This window comes from Primulina eburnea, chromosome 13 (genome assembly GCF_022965805.1).
Source record: "Primulina eburnea isolate SZY01 chromosome 13, ASM2296580v1, whole genome shotgun sequence".
In the NCBI taxonomy this organism is placed as follows: Eukaryota; Viridiplantae; Streptophyta; class Magnoliopsida; order Lamiales; family Gesneriaceae; genus Primulina; species Primulina eburnea.
The window spans coordinates 8,281,579-8,297,342 of NC_133113.1; the positions used below are offsets into that span (position 1 = coordinate 8,281,579).

A 15,764-nucleotide genomic window follows, 5' to 3' on the forward strand; every position below is an offset into this window, starting at 1 on the left:
ATTATGCATTTTGATTTGGTTCGACTGATTGTTTAGTCTGTATCTTTTCTGAACTGGTTTGCAGTTGTGATAATTCGAGTAGTTATTTGAACGATTCCTTCCAAACATTTTTAATGACTGACCTACTGAGTCAGTAGAGATTTTTGGACTGTAACCAACTCCATGTCTTTTGCCCTTATACATATTCTCAATGGATTGTTTATTCATTTTGCTAGGCTCAAATTTTTCTTGATCTACTGTTGATCTGACAAATTGAATGTACTTTCCTTTGTTTGCTGTCAACAATGGTTGTGTATCATTTGAAAACGTTTCTCCTTGATTACTGAATCCTAAACCAGTTTTGTCACAAACTGATTTTTGTGAGTTATGCATTTCATTTAATGCAGTAGAAGACTTATTCCAGGATTGAATGAGTTCAGTCTGGTTTGAATTTTCAAGGATCAATTTCTGGATCAATGACTGATCTTTCTTTATTTCTTCTTTCATTTCAGCAATTTCCCTTCTTAGACTCAACACATCAACTGACTCATCAGTTTTGGTTTTGTTGTCTATGGGATCATTTTGCTTTGATTTCATTTCCTCAAATGATGATGCAAGTTTTTGGTACTCATTTACCATATCATGCAATGTCAAGATGAGTTCTTCTCTTGTAAAGTCAATTGAACTAACATCAAATACCTGGTGACTTGTCGATTCTGCTTCAGTATGATTTGCCATTAGGTATTTGACTTCCTCTTCATCACTTGAGCTATATGAACTTTCTGGTTTTGATTCATCACTATCAGTTTCTGCCCATCTGGATTTGCTTTCTTCAGCTAGTAGAACTTCGTGTTTCTTTCTGTAGGTTTTCTTATCTTCTCTGGGCCTTCTTTTATGATCATATGGTTTCTTTCTTCTGTCAGTTGATCCTTGACTGTCCTTTTTAGGTTTAGGACAGTCTGCAATGTAATGACATGTTTTGCCACAATTGTAGCAAGCATTTGTTTCTTCTTTTGGATTGTTTTTCTGGTATTTCTTCTGAAAGTTTCCATGGTTCTTTCTCATGAACCTCCCGAACTTTTTGATGAATAATGACATTGCATCACTGCTTAATTGATCAGCAGATTTCTCAGTTGAACTGTTTGATTCAGTTCTGACAGCTGCTAAGGCAGTTGTAGTTGTGGGAGTAGATGGTTCTCCTTCTCTGTTCTGCAATTCAAATTCATAAGCTTTTAAGTCAGCGAACAGTTCATTAATTTCGATCTGATTCAAGTCTTTTGATTCTCTCATAGCCATTGTTTTGACGTCCCATTCCTTTGGAAGACCTCTCATTACTTTCAATGCAACTTCTTTGTTAGTATGCACTTTTCCGAGTGCAGTTAATTCATTTACAATACTGCTCACTCTTTCATCATACTCATTCATTGACTCTCCAACCTTCATTTTGATATTGTCGAATTTCTGGACAGCAACAGATAGTTTATTTTCTTTTGTTTGGTCGTTTCCTTCATACAACTGGATCAACTTCTCCCAAATTTCTTTTGCTGTTTTGCACATCTTTATTTTGTTGAAGGTTGCTTTATCCAATGTTTTGTATAGAGTATCTATGGCCACGTTGTCAAGATTGGCTTTTCTCTTATCCTCAGTTGTCCACTCTTCTCTGGGCTTCTGAATTCTCTGTGGTGCCCCTTCAGTTATAGCTATTGATGTGTTTGCTTTCAGAATCTTCATGGGTCTGTCTGTTATGAAAAACCACATATCATCGTCTTGTGCAGCTAAGTGAGCCTGCATTTTTATTTTCCAGTCATCAAAATCTTCTCTTGAGAACATAGGAATTTTATTGAAAGAAGTCATTCTAACAGATTTATAGATCAGAAGTATTCAAAAAACAAGATTCAACAGCTCTGATACCACTTGATAGGATCGGTTATCACCCTAAGAGTGTTTAGAAGAGGGGGTTGAATAAACACTCACACTTAAAATTGTTCTTTAAGAATATTTGAGTTCAGTTTAGTGACAAACTGAAACTCGGAATCTTGTTGGTCAATAACAATCAGTTAAACTGGAGTAGTTGCGGAAAGTAACTGACTGAAAGATAGAATACAAAACTGAAATAAAAATGCAAGAGTTGTTTCTGGATGTTCGGAGAATTTAATTACTCCTACGTCACCCCTTTTATCACAAGGATAGGATATTTACTAAAAGACTTTGATCAAATACAAAACTGAAACTCTTAGTTATACACAATGTTTTCAGTACGTAACTGATATTTGCACAATTGAGTCTAACAACTTTTTAGAGAGTGCTAATAAGCTCAGATTGTAGCCTTGATTGCTACGAGTAATTCAAATGAGAGTGAGCTGAGATTTTGACAGAGTAACAGCAAGCTTAAGATTGAATGATTATGACATGTTCATCTGCTGTTCTTCAGTTATATTTATACTTCTTTTTCAACGGTAACTTTGATATGCATTTGAATTCTAGTATCTGTTGATTGCTTCTTCATCATTCCTTGGGCAATGTTCTCTTCATTGATTGTGATATGGCGTCTTAAATGCAATAGCCGAAACACATTGTTCTATGCTGTAGTGATCGAGGTGCGACACTCTTGTAATTCGTTTGTCTCCTTTGGTATTTCCCGAGATGTCTTCAGTTGAGAAGCTTTTAAGACATTCTGTTTTTAACTGATCACTTTCAACTGATCATTTTACTTCGTATCATTGTGTCAACTGTCTTCAGTTGCCGAATATGCTTGTGCACATCAGTTGATTCATATTTTGTTAATTGATTGATTTACGTTTTGTCAAACTCCAGAATCTTGTTTCCAACAGTTTTCAATGAATTCGTTTAAGTAAACCAATTCTCTTTTGGATTTTTCTAAAAAAAAGTCAAGACTATTTTAATTACAAGCACGGATATACGTTTTTATAAACACTCCTCGTGGGATCGTGATGCGAACGTGGACGTCCCAAGGAAAGCATGGGATCCTTTGCAGCTGCCGGAGGGACCAATCACGAGGGGTCGACTAAAGAGATTCAAGGAGGCGCTACAAGGAGTCATGAGCAAGTCGGAAGAGGTCGTGATGCATGGGAGTACGTTTGGAGGCCAACGGAATGTCATTCAAGCATTGTTGGAGAAACCCGAGGCTACACGGACGTGTACACGGACCTGCACACGGGGTCCGTGTCCTTCACAAGCTGGGAAGAGGTTTTACAGTGGCTCGACGGACCTGGAGACGGACCCAGGCACGGGGTCCGTGCCCTTTGAAGTTGGCGAATACAGTGCCTACACGGACCCGTACACGGAGGTGAGCACGGGGTCCGTGTCCCTTGATTCCGGATGAAGATTAGTACAGTATGTACACGGACCCAGACACGGAGGTCTGCACGGGGTCCGTGTCCAGTGTTTTCTGCGCGATTTTGTTTCCTTCTTTAGAGTTTTACTTTGCTAGGAAACTAGATTTTTGTTATCTTTTGATATAAGACATATCTTGGACGAATTTTTGGGAACACAATACACATAATATTTTGAGTTATCAAAACTTTTGAGAATTTTCCCTCAACTTTTCAAAGCCAAGCTTTGTCAAATCAAATAAAACTTATCAAAGTTTTAAACTTTGTGGAGTTTGTCGATCGTTGCTTGTGCGGATTGTCGTAGGCCAAGTTCTTCGAAGGTTCGTATAGTTTTCGATTGTTTATCTTCGTGTTTATTTGTTGCTAAACTCTTGCTAGTTTAGAGGTGAATATCACACAACACTTGATTCAAAAGATCGGGAAAAACACACGAATCTTAATATCGTAATTGAATAGAGGGTGCGATTTATTTTTAATCGTGTTTGCTATTTATTCGTGTCAAGATTCATATCATTTGGTATCAGAGCTTTAGGTTAATTGAATTCAAGTGAGTTTATCAATTGTTCTTTATGCAGATCTAATTATTATTTAATTCCGCTTTCAGATCTGTTTGTTCTATCGTTCTTCGTATTTTTTTCGTGAATCTGTGATACACGAAATTTTGAGTCCTTTTTTTCTGTTGAATTTTCGGAATTCAAAGAGCAAAAAAAAAAAAAAAAAAAAGAGTACAAAAATTCCGAAAATTCACCATTATTTCTTTTTGATATATTGTTCTATTGTCTTCATAGAGTCATATTCAATTGTCTCACACAGTCAAAAAATATATATATATATATATATATATTTATATTCGAATTGCTTGTCTACACAGTCCAAGTGAGTTGGTCGCATTTGTTCACAAGTTTGAACCTTGATTGTTTGATATCCCAAATACGAAGCTTGAGCACACTTTTGAGAGTACTATCAAATTCGAGTGGAAACATTTGAGTGTGAGTGTTATTTCTTTGGAGTGACTAGTGAGTATTTGTTGTGAGCAAAAAAAAAATATAAGAGAGGAGAGACGAGTGAATTTCTTTGGAGTGACCGTGAGCATTTGGGTGAGGATTATTTTATTTCTACTAACCTTTTCTTGCAGGTACAAATTTGAAATTAAATGGAGAGGGAGGTAGGAGATAGTTCGAATTCGGGGGTGTCCAAAGCTCATCTAGATGCGTTGTTTGGGGATTTTAGTAGAGCGATGGCGACCCAAATGGAGTCGTTACATGAGAGGTTGGGTAAACTTGAGGTTAGTGTTAGTGGGGGTAAACCTAAGCCTAGGGATTTGGGTAGAGATGATGAGGAGTATGATCTAGGAGGAGGCGATGAGAGTCAAAATGAGAATTGGGGTAGGAATGGGAGAGATAGGGGATTTGGTAGAGGAAGAAGGGAAGCCATGCGGGGTAGATATGAGGAGACTAGGGAAGATGGTCACATGGGTAGCATTAAGATGAAAATCCCTTCATTCCATGGGAAATCTGACCCGGAGGCGTACCTCGAATGGGAAAAGAGGGTAGAGTTCGTATTTGCATGTCACCACTACTTCGAACAAAAGAAGGTGAGGTTGGCGGTGGTTGAATTCTTAGACTATGCTCTCATTTGGTGGGATCAATTAGTGACCACTAAAAGAAAGTATAATGAGAGATCTATTGAATCTTGGGATGAGATGAAGAGTGTAATGAGGAAGAGGTTTGTGCCTAACCATTACTATAGGGAGATGTTTAAGAGGTTACAAACTTTGAGGCAAGGGTTGAAGAGTGTTGAGGACTACTATAAGGAGATGGAAGTACTCATGATTAGGGCAAATACTGAGGAGGATAATGAAGCAACTATGGCTCGTTTTCTTTGTGGTTTGAACAGGGAGATCCAAGATCAAGTGGAGTTTCGGCACTACTTAGATCTAGACGAGATGGTGCAAATGGCCATAAAGGTGGAGCAACAACTCAAGAGGCGAGGAGTTGGCCGCACCAATCAAACCGGAGGTGCATCATCTTCTTGGAGATCAAATGTGGGGAAGCGTGAGGAGAACAAAGTGGTGGCCAAGCCCAAATTTGAGACCAAACAAGAGGCGCCTAAGCAAGGAGTCCAAGGTAAATCTGAAACTCCTTCTAATCGCTCTAGAGATGTTAGATGTTTTAGGTGTCAAGGGATGGGTCATATTTCTAGTGATTGTCCTAATAAGAGGGTGATGATTTTGAATGATTATGGTGAGTATGAATCTCAAAGTTAGGGAGATGGCGAAGGTAGTGATGATGATATGCCTGAGTTGGAGGATCCCGATGAGGGATATGGGGCGGTTGTAGGAGAAGCGCTAGTGACTAGGCGGATCATGAGTGCCCAAGTCAAGGAGGAGGAGGCTAGCCAAAGGGAGAATTTGTTCCACACTAGATGTTTTGTGAATGGTAGGGTTTGCAATGTCATCATAGATGGGGGGAGTTGCACTAATGTGGCTAGTGTTGAATTGGTGGAGAAATTGGGATTGCCTACAGTAAAACATCCTCAACCATATAGGCTTCAATGGTTGAATGATTGTGCGGAGGTGAAAGTAAATAGGCAAGTCCTAGTGTCATTTTCTATTGGGAAGTATGTGGATGAGGTTTTGTGTGATATGGTGCCAATGCATGCTTGCCATATTTTGTTGGGTAGGCCTTGGCAATTTGATAGGCACGTTACTCATGATGGGTTCAAAAATCGTTATTCATTTATATTAAAGAAAGAATCCATTGTATTGCTTCCTTTGTCCCCAAAGCAAATATTGGAGGACCACCTGAAAAAGAAAAAGAGAGATGAGGCCGAAAAAAAGAGTGAAATAAAAAGTGAGATGGCCTTTGAAAACAAAAATGAAGTGGCTGAAAAAAAGAGTGATCAAAAGAGTGAGATAGCCACAAAAACAAAAAAAGAGAGGAAAGAAAATGAGGGAAAAGAAAAGGAGAGGAAAGAGGCCAAAAAGAATTCTTATATGGCCCAAAAAGGTGAGATAAAACACTTGTTGCACACACATAAACCACTTGTGTTAATTCTTTACAAGGAGATCCTCCTTAACACAAGTGATATAGCCGGATCTCTTCCGAGCATTGTTGTTTCACTATTGCAGGAATTTGACGATGTATTTCCCGAGGAGCTACCTCAAGGCTTACCACCATTGAGGGGAATTGAGCACCAAATTGATTTGGTGCCCGGGAGTGCCTTGCCAAACCGTCCAGCTTATAGGAGCAATCCGGAGGAGACTAAGGAGCTACAAAGGCAGGTAAGTGAGTTATTAGATAAAGGTTATGTGCGTGAGTCCATGTCACCTTGTGCGGTGCCTGTTTTGCTAGTCCCTAAGAAAGATGGCTCATGGCGTATGTGTGTCGACTGTAGGGCAATCAATAACATAACTATTAAGTATAGGCATCCCATACCTAGACTAGATGATATGTTAGATGAATTGCATGGGTCTTGCATTTTTAGTAAGATTGATTTGAGGAGTAGGTATCACCAAATTAGGATGAGAGAAGGTGATGAGTGGAAAACTGCTTTCAAAACTAAATATGGGTTGTATGAGTGGATGATTATGCCTTTTGGTTTAACTAATGCACCTAGCACCTTTATGAGGTTGATGAATCATGTCTTGCGTGCACATATAGGTAAATTTGTTGTGGTTTACTTTGATGATATCCTAGTATATAGCAAGAATCTTGAAGAACATGTTAAACACTTGAGACTTGTGCTAATCACATTAAGGGCTGAAAATTTATATGCTAACTTGAAGAAATGTGATTTTTGTACTAGCAAACTTGTCTTCCTTGGTTTTGTGGTAAGCTCACAGGGTATACAAGTTGATGAAGACAAGGTAAGTGCCATTCGAGATTGGCCAACGCCTACTAATGTTGGTCAAGTTCGAAGCTTTCATGGTCTTGCAAGCTTCTATAGGAGGTTTGTCAAAGATTTTAGCACATTGGCGGCACCAATGACGGTGGTGATCAAGAAGAACGTTCCATTCTATTGGGGCGAGGAGCAAGAGAAGTCCTTTAATATCATTAAGCAAAAGTTGATTAATGCTCCTTTACTTGTCTTACCTGATTTTGCTAATACTTTTGAAATTGAATGTGATGCATCAGGTGTAGGTATTGGTGGAGTGTTGATGCAAGGAGGGCGGCCGGTGGCATACTTTAGTGAGAAGCTCAATGGAGCGGCATTGAACTATCCCACGTATGATAAGGAGTTCTACGCACTTGTGAGGACCCTAGAGACGTGGCAGCACTACTTGAGGCCTAAAGAGTTTGTGATTCATACGGATCATGAGTCTCTTAAGCACCTTAAGGGGCAACAAAAGCTGAACAAGAGGCATGCTAAGTGGGTGGCCTTCATAGAGACATTCCCCTACATGATCAAGTATAAGCAAGGTAAGGAAAATGTAGTGGCCGACGCACTATCACGGAGGTATGTACTTTTCTCTACTTTGGAATCTAAAATATTGGGGTTTGAACTTGTTAAAGAGTTGTATGTGCTAGATGATGATTTTAAGGAAGTGTTTGAAACTTGTATGCATGGTCCACATGATAAATTCTACTTGCATAAAGGTTTCTTGTTTAGAGAGGATAGGTTGTGCATTCCCAAGTCATCGATTCGTGAATTACTTGTTAGGGAGGCACATGGGGGTGGTCTAATGGGACACTTTGGGGTGGCTAAAACTTGAAGTGCATTGCATGAACATTTTTATTGGCCACACATGAAATGTGATGTTGAACGTATTTGTGAGAGGTGCGTAACTTGTAGACAAGCTAAGTCTAGGACACTACCACATGGATTATATACACCACTTCCCGTCCCTATTGAACCTTGGGTTGATATATCTATGGACTTTGTTTTGGGGTTACCTAGGACAAAGAAGGGGAGGGACTCTATATTTGTTGTTGTGGATAGGTTTTCAAAAATGGCACACTTTATTGCTTGTCACAAGACGGATGATGCATCTAACATTGCGGACCTATTCTTTAGAGAAGTCGTTAGGCTGCATGGCATGCCTAGGACAATTGTGTTGGACCGTGATGTTAAATTCCTAAGTTATTTCTGGAAAACACTGTGGGCTAAACTTGGCACTAAATTACTGTTTTCTACGACCTGTCATCCTCAGACTGATGGTCAAACTGAGGTAGTTAATAGGACGTTAGGAACTTTATTACGTGCTATTCTCAAGAAGAACTTAAAGAATTGGGAGAATTGCTTGCCATTTGTTGAATTTGCTTATAATCGTTGTGTGCATTCTACTACTAACTATTCACCATTTGAAATTGTATACGGTTTTAATCCTTTGACTCCGTTGGATTTGATGTCTTTACCTGTGAGTGAAAGGTTAAACATGGATGACAAAAAGAAGGCTGAATTTGTTAGGGGATTGCATGAAAAGGCCAAAGCCAACATTGAGAAGAAGAATGAGCAATATGCCAAGCAAGCTAACAAGGAGAAAAAGAAGGTGGTATTCGAGAAGGGTGATTGGGTGTGGCTACACTTGAGGAATGAGAGGTTTCTGGAGAAGCGACGCTCAAAGCTATTACCTAGGGGCGATGGACCGTTCCAAGTTCTTGAGAGGATCAATGACAATGCCTACAAACTCGACTTGCCGGGTGAGTATAATGTTATCTCTACTTTTAATGTTAGTGACTTGTTGTTGTTTGATGTAGGTGACGAGCAAGATTTGAGGACAAATCCTTTTCAAGAAGAGGAGGATGATGCGAACGTGGACGTCCCAAGGAAAGCATGGGATCCTTTGCAGCTGCCGGAGGGACCAATCACGAGGGGTCGACTAAAGAGATTCAAGGAGGCGCTACAAGGAGTCATGAGCAAGCCGGAAGAGGTCGTGATGCATGGGAGTACGTTTGGAGGCCAACGGAATGTCATTCAAGCATTGTTGGAGAAACCCGAGGCTACACGGACGTGTACACGGACCTGCACACGGGGTCCGTGTCCTTCACAAGCTGGGAAGAGGTTTTACAGTGGCTCGACGGACCTGGAGACGGACCCAGGCACAGGGTCCGTGCCCTTTGAAGTTGGCGAATACAGTGCCTACACGGACCCGTACACGGAGGTGAGCACGGGGTCCGTGTCCCTTGATTCCGGATGAAGATTAGTACAGTATGTACACGGACCCAGACACGGAGGTCTGCACGGGGTCCGTGTCCAGTGTTTTCTGCGCGATTTTGTTTCCTTCTTTAGAGTTTTACTTTGCTAGGAAACTAGATTTTTGTTATCTTTTGATATAAAACATATCTTGGACGAATTTTTGGGAACACAATACACATAATATTTTGAGTTATCAAAACTTTTGAGAATTTTCCCTCAACTTTTCAAAGACAAGCTTTGTCAAATCAAATCAAACTTATCAAAGTTTTAAACTTTGTGGCGTTTGTCGATCGTTGCTTGTGCGGATTGTCGTAGGCCAAGTTCTTCGAAGGTTCGTATAGTTTTCGATTGTTTATCTTCGTGTTTATTTGTTGCTAAACTCTTGCTAGTTTAGAGGTGAATATCACACAACACTTGATTAAAAAGATCGGGAAAAACACACGAATCTTAATATCGTAATTGAATAGAGGGTGCGATTTATTTTTAATCGTGTTTGCTATTTATTCGTGTCAAGATTCATATCAGATCGACATTCATACTCAAAAATACATTTTACTCTAACTTGACATCGTACGCTTGCGAGCAATCAAGAAAACTCGCAACAAAACCTTTTTACTCCATCAGCACAACCCAAGAAGATATATTTCCTGGAGTTCGAATCCAACTTTAATCTTTTTTGATAATTGTGCTGAACATACACAGAACTTCCAAATATATGCAAAATAGAATAATCAGTTAGCTTCTTAGTCCACATTTCCATAAGAGTCTTCAGATCAATCGCCAATGAAGGAGAACGAATGATAATAAAACAAGAGGTTTTAATTACTTCTGTCCAAAATGACTTGTCTAGACCCGAAATCCTCAGCATGATTCTTGTCTTGTTCAACAAGGTTCTGTTCATCCGCTCCGCCACTCCATTTTATTGAGGTGTGTAAGCCGTCGTAAACTGTCTTTTGATGCCCTCATGTTGACAAAATGCATTAAATTCGTCACCGACATATTCTCCTATATTGTCTATCATCAGACACTTGATTTTTTTTTTTTTAGAATCAAGTTCAACCCACACTTTGAAATCTTTAAAGATCTGCAAAACATCTGATTTCTTCTTAATTTAATACACCCAACATGTTATAGAGAAATCATCAATGAACGACACAAAATATCTCACTCCTCCTAGGGATTCAACCGGTGCTTGCCAAACATCCAAATGAATAATCTCCAATACGCTTTTGTTTTTGGCATTGGAAGTGACAAACTTTAATCTGCGTTGTTTACCGGAAACACAATGCTCGCAAAAAAGTAGTAACCTTTTTGTAAGTCCTGACAACAGTTTCCGTTATGAGAGAATTTTTAACCCCTGTTCTAACATAAGCCCGAGCTTTCTATGCCATAACACTGTTAATTATTTTCCTGAACCAATTGATGCAAAAAATAGTTCTGCCTCTTCGTGTGTTTCTCCAAAATTACATATAGATTTGCAGCAACTTTTTCCGCGTTCATAACCATGACCACACTTCACAATTTTATGATCTCTTTCTCAATGCGGGTTTTCCACCCCATGTCATCCAATAGCCCCAATGAAAAAAAAAATTTCGTCAGTCCCTTTACATGTCGTACCTCCTGTATGATGAGAATTGTACCATTAAATATTTATATTTTTATGGTACCGACTCCAATGATTTCCAAGGCATGATCATTTCCCATGAATATAGATCCTCTTGAGACTGATTTATAATGATCAAGCCATTCTCTCCGAGACTTCATGTGCCACGTCGCTCCTGAATCCATAATCCATGTGTCACAAAATTTGTGCATGTCTTCTGCAATCGTCACCGCTTCGCTGAATAATATTTCACCACCGCCTGAAGTACTGGCCACATTTTCTTTAGAACTCTTCTTGATACTCGTGCACTCTTTCTTGAAGTATCTTTTACTGCCACATTTAAAGTAGTAAAATTATTTTTATCTCTCGACTTTGATCTACGTCATCTTTGGCACCCACTGGAGTCACAGTCTATAAATCTTCCTCTTATCATCGGTAAAGCCTCTGCCTGCTTTGAAGTTACCAACCTAACTTCTTTATTCATGCGTCTGCTTTCTTCTCTGAGAACCACAGTTAAGACATCGTCGAATTTTAGAGAACCCATAAGAATATTGTTGGTTAAGTTGATGTTAAATTGATCATATGAATCTGATAGATTTTGAAATAGAAGTTCTGCACGTTCATTTTCCTCTATTTTATGCCCCATAGAAGTGAGTTGGACAAATATAATATTTAGTGTGTTGATATAGTCGATCATTGATGAGTATTCCGTCATCCAAAGAGTATAAAGCCTTCTCTTTAGGAAAATCTTGTTGTGTAGCGACTTGACCTCGTACATCTTTATCAGAATATCTCAGATAAGTTTTGTTGTTTTATCTCATAGATACTCAACAGTACTTTATCTACTATAGCCAAGTATAAATTGACAACAACATTATCATTCATCTCATACATATCTTTATTTTCTACCGCATAAGACTGCTTCTATTGAATTTTGTTATCTCGTATTATTATGTCTATACCAATTTAGTAGACTGGATAAAATAATCTCGCCTTAATAAAAACTCTCAACAAAATCTTTTCTGATGTGGAAGATCACACTAGGCTGCAATCACAAATCATGCTTATAATTGTAAGAAATTTTAAACCAATACTCTCATATCACTTTTTGGTCTCACATACGACAACTTGAGATAATAAATATGCAAATAAAGAATAAATTGGACATCGAGATTTATGTGAAAAATCTCTAAAAATTATTACGGTAAAAATCACGGGTAATATGAAAAGTAGTTCACTATAATATTTTATGGTGTACAATCACTCACCATGTTTACAAAGAGAATAAACATTCTCTTAATACATGATAACAAATATCTCACAAAAATATTATAAAACTAAGTACTTAAATGCTATAAGATGAGAAAAAGAACTTGATGAAGAGATAGTTGAATTATGAAGGAATATGAAGCAATTCCTCGTCTGAACACATGCTTCTTCCTCCTCATCCGAATGCATATTTCTGTTTCACATTTTTCTACCATTTTGATAAACCTTGAACATATGAGCCAACCATTCAACCACTATCATTTATTTGATGTCTGCCACCAACCTATCACTTGTCTACAAGTGTCCAGCTGAAATAGCGGATAAAGTTTTCCGTACCGACAGTCACCGAATCTTAACAAAATGTCAGGTTTCAGCGCACTATTAGAACCTGTCAGAAAGGATAATGACATGACAACAAGACATCTGTATTTGGAAATTAATATATATTTTAAAAAAAGATTATCGTAACAGACTAATCTATAAATAAATGAATTGAACAAGCTATGAAGGTTACAAACTCTGTCTCCGAACTTTTCAAACCAATTCATCTACTCTGAAAAATCTGTGCAAGCCAAACTGAAAATCCCACACACGTTAATAAGTTATTATCTGATCATTGTGATGATCAAATCTTTACTTAGAATTTCCTTGTGAAATTTGTGTAATTGAGAGTGAGAAGTCTTACTGCTCAAATAATTTAAGATTGAAATTTATTAAAAATTTAGTTAGGCAGAATTAAATCATACTGAAATGGATGATTTCAAATTGCTTGTAATTGTCAAAGTCTTTTAGTGCAATCTTTATGTGTAGAAGGAGTGATGTACGAGTATAGAAGTTTCCGAACATGTAGAAACAACTTTGTGCCTATTTATTTTTCTGTTTACCTATCTTAAATATTATTCAATAAACCTCTACTGATTTTTATGATAAGCCATTTTGTTCAAAAAGTCTCAGTCGGTCTACTTCCGCACAGTTCATACTAATTGAATTATTGAAAACTCAACTGACAAAAATCAAATTTTAGTATTGCTAACCCAACCAAAATTATTTATTGAGAAAAAATTATTCACCTCTATAAATTTATTTCCGATCTTAACATATTAAAGGTGGTAAATAAGAGTAATTAATATTTTTAAAAATCGTAATGGGAGAAAATTATACCTATTTTTTTATCTCTACAAAATATATAAAACTAACTCAATGCTTAATGGTATTATTAAACGCATCACCTCCACACATATATTTTATAATAGTTTTGTAAGTGCTTAACAAAAGCCCAAGCTTTTAAATGGCCCAATCATATGCTGTTGGAGTGCATTAGATTAGCTATTTAGCAAATGGACCATAAAAAGATCGAATAGAGAGACTCAATTTTCTACTATATTCTATTTAAAAAATTGAGAACAAAAGTGAAAGAAAAAAAAGTTCGATAATTAACCTAAGAGGAAACGATATGTAAGAAAATTAATTAATAACCCTGCTATCAATTTCATTAAATAATACAAGTCTATGAAATTATAATCTCAATAATGTATTTGAGGATGAATATTTATCAATTTATGTAGGATCAACTGAATAATCGACGGACCTTATATGTATCGATAAATATGCACTATTAAATGCATCATCGAGATAATTTTCTAAATGTAGGAGTGGTAATTAATTAAAGCCGATAATTATCCAAGAAATTGTAATAAGGTGTGTCTCAGTTTAATCAACTTGATTTAGATAGATTAATATATATGTGTTCGGATTTTAACTTTAACGCCCCAGATTCGATGACTGTCCTCACTGTATCAAGACGAGTCTTTCCAGCGTGCTTATGTCCTCACTCACACGCACCCTGGGAAACTTCCCAGGAGGTCACCCATCCCAAAATTGCCCCAAGTCAAGCACGCTTAACTTTAGAGTTCTTATGTGATGAGCTACCGAAAAGAAGATGCACCTTCGTGATATGAGTAGTACAAATCAAATCTTTTAAGCCCTCTTCAACTGTACAGTCCATTACATTGAACAGTCTCGGAATCCCTCTCCTTCCGGTGTAAGAACGGTTCATCCATGTTCCCTCTACCTAGAAGCCTGCCAGGAGCCGCTCATTGTCCGTGCCACCTCATGGCACCGGCGATCACCCCCCGCCCTCTTCGGCCTCGGGCCTCACATGCCCACCAGCTTCCGCTTGGTTCGTCCCCGAACCACACCGTACTCGGAGAGGTCGGCTCTGATACCAACTGTAACGCCCCAAATTCGATGAATGTTCTCACTGTATCAAGACGAGTCTTTCTAGCGTGCTTATGTCCTCACTCACACGCACCCTGGGAAACTTCCCAGGAGGTCACCCATCCCAAAATTGTCCCAAGTCAAGCACGCTTAACTTTAGAGTTTTTATGTGATGAGCTACCGAAAAGAAGATGCACCTTCGTGATATGAGTAGTACAAATCAAATCTTTTAAGCTCTCTTCAACTGTACAGTCCATTACATTGAACAGTCTCGGAATCCCTCTCCTTCCGGTGTAAGAACGGTTCATCCATGTTCCCTCCACCTAGAAGCCTGCCAAGAGCCGCTCATTGTCCGTGGCATCTCATGGCACCGGCGATCATCCCCCGCCCTCTTCGACCCCGGGCCTCACATTAACTTTGTTAAAAGCAATAATTGATAGTAAGAATACAATTCAAAATATTTTAAATTAACTATTATGATCAATAATTACTTGTACTATGTGAGAGATCGTCGCATAATTTTTAGTGAAACTGCAAGCACTCAATATTACAATTTGTATCACAACTAATGTCGCATATTCGATTATCATTTTACAATGCGTGCAATCACTTAAAGACGAGTTATCGAGAAACAATAATTGCTCCCATTAAGAGATCGATTGATATATGGTGCTTATTATTGTATGCAGTTTAAAAATGTTTGAGTTACATAATTAACAATATTTTTAACTTTTTTTGTAAAACAATAAACGTTTGATACTACAACAATGTATATAAATATACTAGGTACGTTTGGCTATAAATGATCACAAGTGCGTATTTTCAAAACAAGGACTTAGATCATCAAAAAAAATTTTGTTATATATTTCTTCAAAAAAAATATTGTTGTTATATTTATCAGTGCAATAAGATTTTTTTTGTTTACATTTATGTAGTTACCAACAATATTAAAATTCAATATTGGATCATAATATTCAAAGTTAATCAAATGTCTTAAATTTTTATTCATTTAAGTTAATCTAATAGTCTTCTAGATTTTTGTTAAATTAACTAATTATTATAATTTTTTTTATTAAATTAATTATTTAAAGAAATATGTAAAAATGGTGTAAATAAATAACAACAAATCTCAATTGTTGATTTTACAATATAATACTTATTTCTTTCTAATCCACGTGTTTTAACCAAAAATAAAAAGGATTCAA

The 15,764-nt window shown here is 37.6% G+C and overlaps 1 pseudogene; it reads left to right on the top strand.

Annotated features, from left to right (window-relative positions):
- The first annotated feature begins 4,803 nt into the window (after nt 1–4,803).
- LOC140810269 (uncharacterized) lies at nt 4,804–11,042 on the top strand (annotated as a pseudogene).
- The last annotated feature ends 4,722 nt before the right edge of the window (nt 11,043–15,764 follow it).